We start from the raw sequence: 12,327 nt of genomic DNA, 5'->3' as shown, positions 1-12,327 counted from the left end.
AGCCCAGACTTGCTAATTGCATCCAAAACAGCTGGGTTACACTTTCATTAGCCAATGACATGGCAACACAGTGCAATATTTAAATCCTTCATGTAGGCCTTGGCCCCTTTCTTAATCTTTGAGATGGTCATTAATGGCTGTAAAGATTACAGCATCACAGTGGGTAGGTACAAATGCTGTCCACTGTTGAGATTAATGAAGTATGTCCACAGTTTTGCATGCTATGTTTGGCCATTGTCAAATGACATTGTGATTATCTGGCAGTTCATTGTTAAACATTGTAGGGTGAGGTCAGTAAGGGGAAAGATACATGTGAGTGCCAGACGTCATAGCTGTAGGAATATGCATGCTCCTGCAGTAGCTGTTAGTCTGTCAGCTCACTATGTTTGCAGGGGCATCACTATGTTTGTAGGGGCAAACTGTGAAATATGTCCCTGTCACTCGACCTTTCCTCCCCACCCCTTTATGTATGGCTGTTGTCTGGATCCCTTGTTCTAGGGGTTTGTGAGGTATGGTAGGTCTATAGCAGGTAGCTTAAAACACATCTGCATATCTTGCAGGCTGTAAATGCTGCTGCAGCCTAGAACACATAGGGGGGATTGTGAGCACTTTGGAGTACAGCAAGCTGTATGTGTCACTGAGGGAGCAATGTCAGCTCTGTCATTAAAGCAGAGCTAGGGTGAGGGTACCCATAACAATCCAGTCGAGACATGTGCTTAATGTACATCATTTGTGTAACAACGCCAACCAGAGAGTAATAGGTGACATATAGGTAGGCTATGCAAATATGTGCAGTGTGTCCCTACCTGCAGGCCTTTGACTTGCAAATATGGGTAGCAGTTAGTTCAGTAGCAGCAACCTGTTATGGTTAACTTGCATGACTCAGTCATTATTTGCTGTATTCACAAGAGTGTAATTGGAATGCAACACACTGGATTCAAATCCAGGACTGTGGATGGCCAAATGTACTGCATGCGAGGCATTTAACAGACTGAGCTACTGAGTCAGTGCTGCAGCAGGTATATTTGCAAGATATATGCGGGTGCATGCAGTCTATGACACAGGATTTGCATTAGCATGTGTTTTTTGAATGGTATGAAGTGTGACACTCAAATGTCTGTCATGATTTTCTAACCTCAATCTTTAATGACTTGCCAGTACTTTACCAGACAGATATGTTTTTGTGAAACCCATGCCAAAACTAGGGGGCAAAACTGCAGACATTCTGCAACAGTCTGCACAGTTGACAGATATACTTGCTATCCCAGGCCTCACATACATCCATTATTATTTATTTGGCTGTGTGCTTGTGTAGTGTCTGCATCACAGTCACCAGTACATTCCCATTTTTCCCATTATATGTACTTGCAGTGTGTCAGTGGCAATCACTATATGTTGCTGGAAACAGCTGCTTTGCTTCAGAGTTGAGTAGCCTAATGGGCTAATTCACTGCTCTCTATTTTACAGGGGCCTAGGTTCAAGATGTGGCAGGGGAGATTATTTTGCAGATGTGCCTAACACTGTGAGAAACACATAAGATGATTAAGGCACTTTTAAGCAGTTGTGAGTTTGCATTGCGTCACTTAGGTCTGCTTAAACCCGTGCTAAAAATAAAAAAAAGAAAAGAAATTGGTTGATAGGAAAGGGGTAAAATAGGGGCAAGCAGGGGAAAAACATACTGAAAGGCAGGTAGGGTTGTGCAGGAACGGTGTAGGAAAGGACCATAGCTTTCCATTTCTTGTACAGCAACAGCTGGGCAGGTTTTACAGAATTTGGAATTTGTAGCCTCACACCTCAGAGAGAGGGATGAGGGCAACATAAATGTGTTCATTAATTAATGTAATAATTAGTTGTGTCCAGTGGACACGTGTGAAATGGAGAACTATGTAAGGGGTGATTTTTTCTTTTTTGTGGGGCAGGTGCCTATTTTTTTTAAGGAGAGAGTGGAATGTTAAGGAAGGGATATATGTATCTGTGGAGAGGACAGTTGGGTAGGAGCAGTTGCATTTGCAGACAAACAAGACAGCATACAGGGATGGTGTGTGACACATGAGGGGGGTAAACAACTTGGATGGGGAAGGTGTTGTGGAATAGGGGATGCATGTGCCTCCAGGTGGCAGCAGCATGACTGAGATCCCTACCCATGGAGAGTCAACACTGCTCCTTCCCTGCCCTGAAGGTGGCTGTGCTGGAGCCTGGGCGCCAGGATCCTCAAGCTGCACCAGGTTGTTGATTCTGCCCTCAGTCTGGTCCAGGCATTGCTGATAACGTCTATGCACCATCCTGTGCACCATGGCTAGTAGTTGATCCTGGGTGACAACTCCCCTCTCCACCCCTGCTCCCAGGGAGGGACAGGCCCTGTCCCCTGAGGCAGTTCCCCCTGAAGGTGGTGAGGGCCAGAGGAGGACCCACCACTGGCATGGGTCCCAGACAAGCTGGTACCCGGTGCCATGGCCAGCTGAGGTAGGGTAGGTGGATCACGAGGAACTGTCCTACCCAGATGTGCTGTGGGTATGGAGGTAGAGCAATAAATATAGGTGAGTTATGAACACAATCATTGTTAGTAATAACAGCATGCCAAAACATTGTACAGGGGATACATGCATCACATGCAGTTAAATTAATATTATGTGGACACAACAGTAAATAACAAAACAGTCAGTATATTAATAGCATGCCAGTAACAGTTACGGCATATGGCCAACAGAATAGGTAATTCAACAAGCTATGTTAATATGCAACCATAGTAACATATAACATTAATAAAACACATGCCCAAAATACAGTTTTTGGATCAACATATGTTAATAATAAACCATAATCAATATATAAAATATGTGAAGATAAGGGGTGGGAAGAGAGAGAAATACAGTCTATTAATACCATTATGGGCTATATAGTTGACAACAGTAATGCTAGCTATTCTACATGTCTGTTCTTTCTTTATGTGTAAATGTGACCTATAGCTGCTGTAGCACATACATACCTCTCAAGCTATCCACATGGGACACTATGGGCCAACCCATAACACCTGCAGATACACAAGTACAAAGAACACTTACACATCAATTGGATCAATATAACTACCAAGGAGTACTGTGGACTAATGTACTATTTATTTGATATTGACGTATAATCATGTAAAAATAAATGATACATCTGTGACAGAGGGATTACACAACAGCAATTACATTCCATGACAGTATGACACTTGAGAGACATACATGTGTACAGTACAGAGAGTACACAACTATCATGCTATGTTTGGCAGGCATGGGGATCATAACTAATAGCACTAACTGCAGGGGATACATGCATCACATGCAGTAATTGATTGCATCAGCCTTTACAAGTCAATCCAGGAATACAGCCATACCTTGATTACACATTTTATTTCTATTGTTTTAGTTTAGTTTGTTACTATTGAATCTGTTTCATTTATTGTTTGGATAAGTAGCACAGCCGTGAGAATAATTTTAACAGTCTGTGACATATGAACAAACAATTATTTTCACATACTATGAGCTAGCTCAGCCTTTTACCTGTATCACTGTGGAGAGAATGATATCTGTTATTACACATTTTATTTCTTTTATATTATTATAGTTTGTTATTATTGAACCTATTTCCTTTATTGTGTGGATAAGTAGCAGAGTCGCAAGAATGATTTTAACAGTCCCTGACATCTGGACATGCAATAATTTACACATACTATAAGTTAGCTCTCCCTTTTAACTGTGTCACTGTGAAGAGACTGATATCTGTTATTACAGATTTTATTTATTTTATTTTATTATAGTTTTTTTATTTTATTTTACATTTGTTGACCGGGCTAGTCCAACTGAATATATGTCCATTTTCAGTGGAGGCCCAGGGAGAAAAGCTCCACAGACAGAGTAATATTTACAAAAACACAGGTACAATACAACATTTTTTCAATCATTACATATCCATGCATATGATATCTTAATCAGGTAAAACAAATAAAATAATAATCATAGTATATACCAGCTATGGATATGCATGCAAAGTATATTCAATTGCACTATTAAGCTCTAAATTCAGACACATAATATTGTTAGTTAAGTAAAGTTAAGTAAGCAGCCTTAAACAGGTAGGAAGATTAGAGTCCAGGGGCAAGGTAGGAAGTTAGTCTGTGTTAGCACAGGGGCATAACCAATGTGATTTAAGGTAAGGTTTCAGTTTGCTTTTAAATAGGGTAACTGAGGAAAACAATGAGTCACCAGCTGCATTATTGGTCTTCGCTATTTGTACTAATAGTTTGTTTGATGAGTGTAGGGTCTTGAGATTGTTATAGGGAATGATAAGGTTAGTGAGTATAGGTGTATTTGCTGGTTGATACAGGATCTTATGGGTAACTATTAGTTGGTTCAAAAGTATTAGATTTGACAACTCTAACCAGTCTAGTTGCCAAAGATTGTTACAATGATGGGTTCTATAGGTTGACCCAGTTGCAAATCTGGCAATATTGTTGTAGGAAATAACCACTTTGTTCAGATTGCTTTTACCTAGTTTAGTGTAGATAGGGGAAGCGTATAGAAGGGTTGAGATTAAATGGGTACGGGCGATAGTGTTCCTGGCTAGTGGAGTCAGAAAAGGTTTGATCCTGTAGAGGGAGCCTAATTTTTTGTTTACTGTTTTTATAGTGTTGTTGATGTGAGGCTCAAAGGTGAGGTTATTATCAATTAGTACCCCAAGTAGTTTTGTAGTAGGATCAGGAGATATGATAGTTCCATTGCTAGATGTAACAGTAAAGTTTAGTGGGGTGGCCCTACGAGTCGGAGTGAATAGTAACATTTTTGATTTTTAGGGTTCAGGATGAGGCAATGGTGTGGAAGCCAGTTTTCTACTGTGCTAAAGACTTTTTGGATTAGGGACTGAAGTTCCGATGAAGAAGTGGCTAAGCATATTAGTGTGGAGTCATTTGCATATTTGATACAGGTAGTTTGTGGTATTACAGAAAATAGGTCTTTTGTAAAGATGGAGAAGAGGAGAGGACCCAGTATGGAGTCTTGTGGGACACCAAGGGCAACTGGGAAGTGGGCGAATAGGTTATTTTCCCATAGTATAGCCTGTTTCCTGTTATTTAAGTAGGATTGGAACCACTGTATAGCAAGTGCATCCAATGACAAGTTTTTGAGTATGTTTATGAGGAGGTTGTGGTTAACCATATCAAAGGCTTTTGACAGATCAATAAAGAGGGCTGAGGATAGAATTTCACTATTTTGATTTTTATGAATGCAATCAGTAAAGGATAAGAGAGCAGAGGTGGTGCTATGAAATGGTTTGAAGCCATGTTGGCAGGTGGCTAATAAGTTGTTTTCTAGTAGATAGTTTAAAAGTTGCTTATGAATGCATTTTTCCATGATTTTTGCCCGTGGAGATAATATGGCTATAGGCCTATAGTTAGATAAATCTTAGGAATTACCACCTTTATGCAGGGAGATAATATGAGAAATTTTCCAGATTGATGGGATGGTGCCTTCAGAAATAGTTCTATTAATGAGGATGGATATGGGGTAGGCTATAGCTTTTGCAGCTTTTTGCAGATATTCTGCAGGTAGTAGATCTGCAGAGAGGGTGGTGGGTTTAAGTTTCTGTATGAGGGTACAGACAAGGGATGTAGGAACAGGTTGAAAATGAAATAGTGGTGGGCTGTTGGAGATATCTGATGAGGAAGATCTGTTGTCAGGGTATAGCTGATTAGCAAGAGATTGTATGGTCTCAGTGAAAAAAAGTGTTAAAAGAATTGGCTATTTGGTTGGGATTGTTGTGATCAGAGCCTGAGGAGTAGGAGTGACTGAACGACCCGGGTGTAAGAGTTTATTGATACCTGACCAGAATTTTTGAGGTTTATTTTGGTGGGTTTGTTGAAGCTGGCAGTAGAAGTTGCTTTTGTCTGACAATATGGCTCTCTTTGTTTTGTTTCTTAGCTGTCTGAACTTTAATTGATCTGAAGGGCATTTTGTTGTATGCCAGCTAGCCCAGAGTTTATTTCTTTGGAGTATTTTTTGTTTAGTAGTTTTGGAAAGCACTGGGGCTGGTTTAGTCCTAATTCTGATTGTGCGCGTTGAGGCATGGTGATCTAGAATGGCTAAGAATTTAGAATTAAAGTATATGACTGCATCATCTAATGGTAGGCGTTTCAGGGGTGACCAGTCACAAGATACAAGTTCTTTTAGAAAACTGTTGGGGTTAAAATTTTTATTAGTCCTAATTGCCTTATAAATGGTTTGGTTTGGAATATCATTCTTATACCTGATTAAGAAGGTGAGTGAGTGGTCACTTATATCTTCAAGGTGGGTACCTACTTTCGAAAGTTTGGTGATTCGTATTATTGAGAATCCAGTCAAGGGTGCTTTCGTCGTTACTATGTTTATTAGTTCTGGTGGGGGATGTGATGGCTTGAGTAAAACCATAAAGGTTTATATGAGTAGCAGGCTGATCAGATGTAATGCCTTTCCAGTTAATATTAAAGTCATCTAGTACTATAGTTTATTGTGGGTAGTTGGTGGAAAGCCAACTTAGAATAGCCTCTAAGGTACTAGTATTATTGCCTGGGGGGAGATAGATACATATGATATATATAGATTTGTATTTATTAAGCTGAATTTTGGAAATAAGAATTTCTGCATTAGTGGAGATATGGAGTCTATAGTGGTCACTTGTAATCCAGATTTGTATAGCATGGCTACTCCACCACCCTTTTTAGAACTCCAGTCTACTCTCTGGATATTATAGCCAGGGGGGATAACCACATTGTCTTGAGTTGATGGGTTGAGCCAAGTTTCAGTGAGACAGAGAATGTCAAATGAATGTACATCCATGAGGGCATGTAGGTGGGCAACTTTATTATTTATACTGTGAATATTGACATGAGCTATTAGGAGGGAATTGGGGGGTCTGGTAAGCAAGTGTGAAATATTAAGAGTTGGTGTGTGTGTGGCTCAGGTGTTGTGGTTGAGTTTGGGCCAGGATTCAGATGTATATCACCATCTATTAGGGAGTGGGATTGTATTCTCAAAGTGTGTTTTAAGAATTTACATATTAGGTCCTAGGATTTCTTGGTTTTTGGGCTGTAGTATGTAATGTGACTGAGTCTATGAAATTTAGCTGATAAATACTTTAGTGGGCAGGATGTGTAAGTATGGCTATGAATGATAAATATTGCTGGTGTAGAGGTTTGTTTTGTGAGGTTGTGAGATCCTAATAAGTTAAGGTGTTCATAGAAAGTAAGTAGGTAAGGTATAGTTAGAATAGTTAGGAGTGATAATAAGAGTAAATGTTTGTGGTGTGTTAGGGTAGTTGTGGATGGCATTGTGGAAGAATTTAATATATGTTGATATACAGGGAGAAGTAGAGACAGTTAATTAAGGTAAGAGATAGTTAAGTAAAGTAATGACTAGTGAGAAGTAGTTATTATTTCTTTAAGAGGTTGGACCATGTGATTGGTTATATAGTTGAAGGTGTGGCTAGGGTGTATAAATCTAGAAGCACTGGGGGCGGGTGAGATTTGGGGGTAGGGTAGGGGAGTGGAGTGAGCCCGCAGGGTGAACAGAGTGGCTAGAGCCACTGAAGGAGTGAATCCAAGGAGAACAATCAGTGTAGAGCTGATTGTGAAGGTAAATGTGGGTAGGGAAAGGGTAGGAGGTAAGATCCTTGATAGTAGGGGTAGTAGGCAGTGAAGTAAAGTGATGTAAAGTAATAAATAGAGGGATAGAGTGGGACTGCAACTTAGGCAAGCTATAAAAAAGCTGGATGGCTGGGAGTTATATTCTGAGACAGTAGGATAGATCTGAGAAAATAATGCCACCTAGTGGTCAAATGCTGTATAGCAGGGAAAATGTTTAATGGGAGGTAGCAGGTCTAGAATATGAAGAGGGAAGGATAGCAGTTATGTACAGAGGGTACAAGGGGGGAAGGTAGTCTATTTGGGGAAAAAGAAAGGGTTTAGCTGCTGGCCATCCTGGCTTGGGAGTGCAAATTAAAACATGGACTATTAAACAGTATATTTCTGTTGACAGTTGTTTGAAAGACACATACTTTCATTTATTTGTATTAATTTCCTTGAGGGACTGCATTGCAGGGAGAGAAGAGTTTCAGTTCCTTAGTTTAGGCAGGTTACTGTGGAAGTAGGTTGCTGTTCAGCAGACAGGGGAATTCCTCAATATTAGTACCGTACAAGCAGGTTGGGCAACTGGTTATATAAAGGGAGAGAGAGAATCAAAGAGGTAAGGAATGCAGAGTATTACACACACCTACAAAAACAAGCTATAAAATGAACATACAAGCACATAACATCAAATATGTTTGGTCACTATTCTAAATATACCAAGCATCAATTAAGAATTGTAAGGCTAGCTAGATACAGTTAAGTGGATAACAACATCCACAGCAACAAAGCTGCTATAATATCACTCTAAAATGGAGCAGAGCTTTATGCATACAACACTTTGTTATTATTGAACCTATTTCCTTTATTGTGTGGATAAATAGCACATTCGTGAGAATGATTTTAACAGTGTGTGACATCTGAACAAACAATTATTTACACATACTATGGACTACCTCACCCATTTACCAGTAGTCCTTGTGGAGAGAATATTTGTCATTATAACATATGTAATTCGATAAAAGGTATTAGTACATGGAACTAGATTTGAACTCTGGTCTGTGTCTAGCAAAATGCACTTTGTAAACAGCATTTAACAAACTGAGCTACCAAGTTACTGCTGACATCTGATTGACTGATTTTGTCCTAGAGCTAACCTGGAAACAAAATATGATCAGCTACTAATACTACAGTATTATAACACAGTGCAGTGACAGTTGGACACAGCTGCATGAAATGCAATCATGACAGAGAGACTAGGTAACCTATACATTACTAAATAAACTGCAGGTGTACCAATATATTGCTACTGGGTTGAAATATCAGATGTCATTCCACAAGTATTACACAACAGTTCATTACAGATGTGTTCATCCATTTACTGGTATACCATTGAGCTTTTATTGACCACAGTTAATGTAATGTAGGTGTTGCAATACAGCTGTAATTCCATAGTTATTGTGATAGAAACTTTATCTCATTTACTTAATCAATGTTAATGCTTTTCTTTTTCCTGCTTATTGCAGAATAAACCCTTAGGCTTTATTTCAACACCATGTGTGCATATGCACATACTGTTTACTCATCTATAAATACCTCTCTTCTTGGTGAAATCTGTTTCACTGTATTGGAAAATCCAATTGAATACATTGTCAATGTAAAAAAAAAGTTTGTTTATTATGTTATTTTACTATACTTTTTTGTATTTCTGGAACTTACATTTTATAATTCTCTATATTGGTGCTTGTAACACTTGTATTGTAATTTGTCTGTATTGGAAATGTTCTCCTTGGGTCTCCATTGAAAATGGATTTCTGGCCCATTTGGACTAACCTGATAAATAAATGTTAAATAAACAAATAAAAATAAAAATCTGGCAATAGTCACTTATTGCAGCCCATGTCTATGACCACGTTCATTACAACACAATCAGAACTGTTTATATAACTAATGGCAGTTATTACTTTACTCTTTTTTGGTTATATGACTATAGATTGGAAGATACATCACCACACTCACGGTGCAACCTGGCCAAGTGCCTGCATGTGCCTCAACATTGAGAGTTCTCATCTCTGCAGCTGTTGGGAGAGAAGCACACCATTATGCATACCAGTTTAGCAGACATTCACAGTTAAATATTGGTGAAACACAGTTAAACATACTTACACATTGTGGAACACTGCCCACCTGAAATTCTTGGACCTAGGCATCCAAGAGAGCCCCCTTCCTTCTTTGCAGGTCATTGTGGTGGTAACGACACTGCTCACCACTGCGAGGGATAACAGTTGCCCTGGTAATGTCCATTGCCAGCTGGTCCCAGGTCTCTGCTTTATACTCTGAGCCCTGGTAACCACCCTGCATGAGCCGGTCTTCATGGTTTTTGACTCGGAGTCTAACCATAACCCTGGACTCCTCATTGCTCCACTGCTGCATCCAAAAGCATGTACCTTCTCCAACATCTGCCATAGTATCGTCACAGGTTGAACGCCAATGGATTCTGCAGTATTCCCACCTATTACACTTAATATACCCTATTTTTCTGCACTTTAATGCCACTGGGCAATTTTTAAAAATGTGGCCCACCACTTAGCACCACACAAACCAGCTGAGCTCAGGTCAGCAGTGCTTAAACTGGCAATGCTTAGTAGTGTTTGGCATCACTTAGCAGTGTGTAAACTAGCTAAGCAGAGCTGTGAGGTGCCAAGCAGTGCTAAAACAAATCTTAAGCAGTGCTTGGCATGGCTTAGCAGTGCTTAGCGGAGCTTAGCCGAGTGCAGAATATCAGGATTTAAAAATAATTGCCATAATTTGTATTTGGAAAATAAATGCTTAATAACCCTTCTCTATATTCAGACTGAAACCCTGCACTTATGGCTATCACCCTAACCATTTGACTACATGGATGTGTAGAAAGCTAATATATTGTTACATATATCTCTCACCTACATTTAAGCACTGCTAAGCACCAGGCCACACCACACAAACTAAATCAGCTATGTTTAAACTTGACCATTGCATTCATAATTAAATGCACCCAGTTTCTATTTTTAGATGCCTGGCATGTGTCTATTGCTGCATGCTACACAGTGCCATGCAAACATAAAAAAAAAAATACATATGCATACATTGATATACTGCATTTCAACAGTGAAGGGGGTGTATTTCTCATCTCTGGACACAGTAACACACTAAAAACAAAAAAGCTGGAACCAGACTGAATATAAAAGATCAATTTAGCGTACAAAATACTTTATTTTACACTTTCACGAAAGGGTGAAATAAAGTTTTGGTATGCTAAGTTGACATTTTGTATTCAGTGTGATTCCAGCATTTTTGTTTTTGTTTTTGCTAATTCAGTTGTTGTTGGTTTTGAACTGACTTGTTCAACAGTAACACACTCCCTACATTGATTCAATAACCATGTTACACGGCTCTCCCTCAGTAACATACCTTCATTAATATGCATGGCACGCTACCAAGGGGAAACTGCATAACGGCCATGGTACCTTCTATGTAGGCTGTGCACTATACCTACATGGATTTTATTAAATCTGGGGGAGTATGTATTTGAATAAATTCATTCTATTGCTGTCCATTTCAGGGCCACAAAGAAGCTGAAACTTACCATGGAGCATTCAGTGAAAATTATAAAATGTTTCGCTTGCATTTTGATCTTTTTCCAAAAACTATAATTAGGTACACTGGCTTAACACTGCTTATGGTGCCTCCATTGTTTTATTTTAAAAATGGTAAAAGATAATTTCTTGGATTCTATTGCAAAGAGCACTGAGTCCAGTTTGTCACAAAAGTGCCCCACAGAACTTTTGCAGGTTGCTTCAGTCAGAGGTTATAAGGACTTTATGATTCATAGTGCAATTGAACCAAGCACAGCCTGTTCTTTGAAAAAAGGCTTAAACACAAAACAGCTGAAGCACTTGCCTTCCTTTTACCATATAGTAAAACTTGTCAATGGTGAATCAGCTTATCACGTTAAAGGGGGGGCTATTTCCCATGATGGTACACAGACAATTGGAATCCACTGAAAACTAAAGACAAGGCATGCAGCTCTTAGGTAGGAGGTATATTAAACCTAATGTCCTGCCCAGAGGTCTATTTCTACTCATAGACCAATGCAGCAGTATTTCTAAAAGGTAGCATAGCTGTCTTTTGAGTTGGAGCCATCATGAACACAAGCCTTCTAACAATCCATAGATCTACCAAATCACATCATAATGTGATTAACCTTCTCTCATTTCATTGGATAAAGTCTGAAATAAAAAAAAGTACTACACAGACATTTGGTATGGCCCTGTTAATTAACACATATGCCTCATGCATTTATGGGAACCTGGTTCAGTTTTCTGATTTTATTTTAAAATGTTTAGATAGGACCAGAACATCAAATTTATATCTCCACTTATCATAGTCATTGCTCTTAAACTGAAAAAAGAGATAAGCATCAATTTGGATAAAATATAATTTATTTGCAGTTATAATACAGACAATAAATAATTCAGGCAAAACAGTTGAAATTAAAATTACTCCCAGATGTATTATGATTGTTATCTTTTCTTGTTTCAATCTATCAGCTATAGATAATATTTAAATTAACCATTAGAGAGAAATTTTTAAGCCTTGATGCTCACAAATCTACACGCAGACTCTTCTTTTGATTGTAGTGGCAAGTAAGATGG

This window comes from Protopterus annectens, chromosome 8.part1, assembly GCF_019279795.1.
Source record: "Protopterus annectens isolate FY-2018-M chromosome 8.part1, PAN1.0, whole genome shotgun sequence".
Lineage (NCBI taxonomy): Eukaryota > Metazoa > Chordata > Ceratodontiformes > Protopteridae > Protopterus > Protopterus annectens.
Note: the sequence above shows the minus strand (reverse complement) of the source record.